The sequence below is a fragment of the Choloepus didactylus genome, chromosome 7 (genome assembly GCF_015220235.1).
Source record: "Choloepus didactylus isolate mChoDid1 chromosome 7, mChoDid1.pri, whole genome shotgun sequence".
In the NCBI taxonomy this organism is placed as follows: Eukaryota; Metazoa; Chordata; class Mammalia; order Pilosa; family Megalonychidae; genus Choloepus; species Choloepus didactylus.
The window spans coordinates 128080328-128085751 of NC_051313.1; positions in this window are offsets into that span (position 1 = coordinate 128080328).

Below are 5424 nucleotides of genomic sequence, written 5' to 3' on the forward strand. Positions count from 1 at the left end.
CTGGGAATGTCCCTGACATTTGAATCAGGCTCGGTTTTTAAAGGACAGACAGAAAGGAGGGAGAAAAGGAAAGGGAATCCCACACTTTGGTTGTCTAGTTTCAAAAACTGGTATCGCCCTTGAATTCCCCAAGACTCAATCTTAAGCCTCTCAGGCATAAAGGCATTTAGCAGCCTGACCGCTTCCCATCCTTCCAACCTCTCCCTTCCCCCACTATGTTACAACTGAACTCAATGCTTTCAAGACTCGCTATTTGCCTCCTCCCTTCCCCTTAAGGTTATCTGATTCTTATCTATTTTTTAAATCCCAGCCCAATGTCTACCTTCTTAATGAAAAATTTCCAGGATTTTCCAGATCATGGTGATTCCTGTATTCTAAACCACAAGAATGTATTTCCTGAAACAACCCTTTGTAAGCATGACCATGCAATGCATTCTTACATTGCTTGTGTGTTTGTCTAGTTTTTATTACTTAATTCTTGCCTTACTCATTGGTTTGTCTGCCCAACTAGAATGTAGGTAACTTGCAGGCAGGACTTTAGCTTAGTCTCCGAACCTCAACAGCCTTGGGCAAAGTAGGCATTCAATAAACATTAGTTAACTGATTGTTCTAGAGCTTCCTGTACCTCAGGCCGCCAACTGTTTTTCTCAAAGGTTGGCAATTTCTTTACACTAGACCTTTCCTTAATTCATTAAATACCTTTTTTTCTGCAATAAATAGAAATTAACATCTCAAAACAGTCTTTCATTCAATTTCTGTGTTAAAGAGGATTTTTTTTTTTATACATACCAATGAAGTTTCAGAAATAGCCCCAAAGGTTCCAAACTATGTGTTAACTGGTGAAAACAAGGACAAAAGATTTTTTTTTTTCAGTGCAGCCTGGAGTACTGGAAGGAATAAAGGGAAGGCTGCATGGCAATCCTGTACTTCAGTGCTCCCTGACTTCTTTTAAATGAAGCTGGGGTTTCAACAAAAGAATCTTTTTTTTACTGCAGCAGGATCCTGATTGGCTCCTCTATCACTGAAGGGGTGGATTCAAATGCATGTCCTATCTCAACACTCAAAAAACATTAATTGATTTTGGAGATCAAAGTCATTTACTTCTTGGGTGCAAAACTCAAGTATGCTTCAGAAGAAGAAGCAGAGAACTCAAAGGAGCACTGTTATAGAGCTGGAAACTCCAGCAAGCAGTGAACAGCCTTGGCACAGCTCACCCATGGGGCCAGCTTAGAGAATGCAGTTCACATTCTGAAATGTGTGCTAGTTGTATGAAATCTGCCCACCCCTCCTAATCCTGCAAATCTTCCTACCCATACCTGCCCTCCCACTTTCAAACTTTTAAGTTCATCTCTGCCTATTTATTCTTGATTCAGAGTTTTTAAACCACTATATGCAACCAATTGCCACTATAAATGTGATTAGCTATAGCTGCATCTAAGTAAATATATATGGCCTTATTTGAGCACTACAACTAGTGCTGTAAATTTGAAATCTGTTAGAAAGTAAGAGAAACTGTTTTTTTTCCAGAGGAAAAGCTCTGTATTGCACTTGAGCTTTTAAAAGATAGAACACAGTGGCAATAAATTTACCATACAAAGTGGCAAAGTTATTTTGGAAAATTATGCATGGATCTTTATTTTTAATTCAGTGGCATATATTCATATCTGTATAGTACATTTTGTAGTGCCTTATAGTGAATGAATGCTCTCTGAATTTAAAAATCTGAAAATACTGTATCTAAATTGATCTAACACACTATCTCTATAACCATGTCCTATGATTAAACCCATGGAGAAAAAATGAAAAAGTTAAGAAAAAATCTGCAAGCAAACAACGAACCTACCCAAGTAAGTTTCTGATCTTGCCTGCTGCATTGAGAACTGGTTTTAAAACGGCGAGGTATTCAGAAATGAGAGAACCAACAGTATTTCCACTCCCCAAGTAATGATTCAAAGACTAGCTTCCCACTCTTAGGAGCCACCATTGGTTAGGGCCCTTCTTAAGAGACAGGTGTATCTTATCTGGGTTAAAATAGACCTTTCAGGAGAAGTATGAAATGCAAGCCTAAACTTGCAATCACCTCTAGGAAAAATTAGTTCTTCTGATGGGAGGTAAATGGTTATTAAACAAGAAATCCTTGACAGATATGACTGAACAAGAAGGAGGAAAACCAACTCAATCAGTTAGTTTCCTAAAATATTAATCGAGTGTGCAGAACACGTGAGCACATCTGTAGTTACTATTTGCCTTGATTCAAAGAAGCACTTTTTCTCATTTTAATTTTAATGGAATCAGAATGCTTTTTATAATTGATATGTACAACTAACATCATGCTTCTCACATCCAATTTACAACACAAATGCAAACTATGTTATTGAATCAATGGTGCACTAACAGATGACCTCTGGCAAGTGAAGAAATAAGGGTTTGGCATATTTGAGCTACACAATGACACCTTAGGTTAAAAAAAGTGTAATTACTATTCTTTATCACAGCGGGAAAGTAAATTCAGATTTGTGGAGTGATTTGCCCATGGCTCTGAAGAGTCAGAATGAAACTAGAATTTGAGATTTTCAGGCCAATTTTCATAGTAATACACCACACCATTCTACCAGGCTCTTGGTCTGGGTTGCAGGAGAATTATAAAGATGACCTGGGCTTGACCCCACCCACCCTCAAGGAATTTCTTCCCTAGGAGGAAGATCACAGGTGATCTTTGGTTGCCCTACAACTAGTCCAGTGTCTGCCAGATAGCAGACAAAAAATTAATCAAGTCCTTTAAGAAGGTCCAATATAACTGTACCCTTTTTGAAAAAAATAAAGGCAAAATGTGTATATGTCAGATGAGTGAGAACTAGAGAAATTCAGAGGACAGAGACAGCACTAAAGGAGAAGAGGTGCTTTTATAAACTCACCCATCAAATGTGAGACAAACACACACTATTTGTCAGAGGAACATGGAGGATTACACAGACTCTTCATGGAAGCATGGAGAGACAGAGAGAGGGAGGGGGAGACAGAGACAGAGGGGGGTGTAAACAGATAAACAGGCATAAGTTGTGAGGTGGAGAATACAGAGTCCTTAGGAAGTTGGAGGAGGAAAGGGAGTAAAAATGTTCCTGGTAGAAAAAACAGAATGTGTAAAACATAGAGAAAAAATAAGACATAGAGAAACTGAAAGAAATATGGCAGGTTTTAAGCAATAGAGATGGAAGGAGATGGAGAAGATAAGAAGGGAGTATATCATGCAGGACCTTAAGAGCCACTAGGCGAGTTTTAGTTTCTCCAAAGAACAACGGGAGTCCTTGGAAGATTTTAAGTAAGGCAACGACCCAATCAGATTGTCTGATTTAGATAATTAACCTGGTAGGAAGCGTAGAAAGGACTGGAAGTGAGGCAAGACTGCTAGAAGCCGAGACACAAGTTAGGAGGCTCTTGGAAATAATGGTAGTCTGAGCTAGGGGAATAGCAGAGGGCTGGTCAGATCTAAGAGCTATGGATGAGGGGAGCAGGGAAGAAAGAATCAAAGATGAGGCCCAGGGCCCCGAGGAGGTGAATGGGCCGTCAGTGGTCACGGTCTGAAAGTCAGAGCACATGTGGTGAGCAAGATGATATGTTCAAGTTTGGACCTGAAGAGTTTGAGGCATCTGAGAGACATCTGAGGGGTGATGTCCATTAGGTGGCTGGGTTTGGAAGTCTGAAGATCAGGAGAAGTTCTGACACATATATTCAAGATTCCTCATATGGTAACTAAAGTTAAAGGAGTTGGTGAGAAAATCTAACTCATCTGATTAAATGACAATGGGAAGTATTTGGTTATTAAAGAGCAAGTTCCTCTTGGGAAGTGAATGAGAGCTAACCAGGAAAACGTGGAATGCAAGGAGAAAAGAAACTGAATAGAATTTTTAATTATTACAGGTCAGCCAGATGAGAAGAACCTCAAGGGACACCATGTAAGTTACCTGTAGCTGTGTAACAAATTACCCAAGAGATTAAAACAACAAGCATTTAATAGTTCACAGGTTCCATGGGTCAGGAAGTTGGAAGCAGCTTACCTGGGTGGTTATGGCTCAGGGTCCCACATGAGCTTGTAATTAAGCTGTCAGATGGGGCTGCAGTCACCTGGAGGCTCAACCACAGCTTCACATGGTTGTTGGCAGGTGTCAGTTCTTCACTAGTTGCGAGCTGAAGTCACGGTTCCTTGCCACAGGGCTGCCTTCCCCAGTATGAATAATGAGACAGACATATAGAGCAAGAGAGACAGAGACCTGCCAGGACAGAAAATGCAGGGTCTTTTAAAACCTAATCTTTGAAATGACATACCAACACTTCTGCTGTTTTCTACTGGTCAAACGTATCAACCAGGCCAATGGCAGAGGTGACTACATAAGGATGTGAATACCAAGAGGGGAGGTCACTGGGCGCCATCTTGGAGAATGACTACTTTGGAGACTGAGAAGGAACATCCAGCAGAGAAGTGGTAGGAAACCAGGAAGGGAAGCTGTCAAGGCAGGAACACAAGAAAAAATATTTTAAGAAGGGGTAAATGGTTAACCATGTCCTGTGCTGCTAAAAAGTCAAATGTGATAAGGATTTAATTAATAAATGTATTACTTAGACTTAGCCATAAGGGAGATATTGATTTCTTTGTAGAGAGCAATGTTAGAAGAATGTTGGGGGAAGAAGACAAACAGCAATGGGTTGAGTAGTGATTAGGAGATAGAAAAGGAGGAGAAGGAGCACAGATGACTCCAGAATTTTGGCTTTGAAGGAAAACTGAAAGGTAGAGGTGGAGCCAAAAAGCTATATGAGGGGACTTTCTGTTAAGCCCAGGAAACTAGAAAATAATCTATAATATTATTACAGTTAATTTTATATTTAATGATTGGTACCTAAATTATTTCCTCTTTAAGGAACAAAGCAAGAATACCTACTCTTCCTACTTATATTTGATATTATGCTAGAAGACTTAGTCATTCCAATAAGGCAAGAAAAAGAAATGAAAGGCATAATGACCAGAAAGGAAGAAAAAACTGCATTTGCAGACAATGTGATCATGTACATAAAAATGCTAAGCAAACTACAAAAAAGCTACTAGAAATAATAAGTGAGTTTAGCATGGTCACAGAACATGAAGTCAGTATGCAATCAATTATATTTCTACATATTAGCAATGAAAAATCAGAAATTGGAATTTTTTAAATATTTGAAATAGCATCAAGAAACATTAAGTACTTAGGGATAAATTTAATAAAATATGTGTAAGACATGTACACAGAAAACTATAAGACATTGCTAAGAAAAAAGAAAGAAAACCTAAATAATTGGAGATAATATTTTCATGGATTAGAAGACTCAATACAGTTGAGGTGTCAGTTCTGCTCAAATTGATCTAGAGATGTTGATGCCACCCCAATCATAATC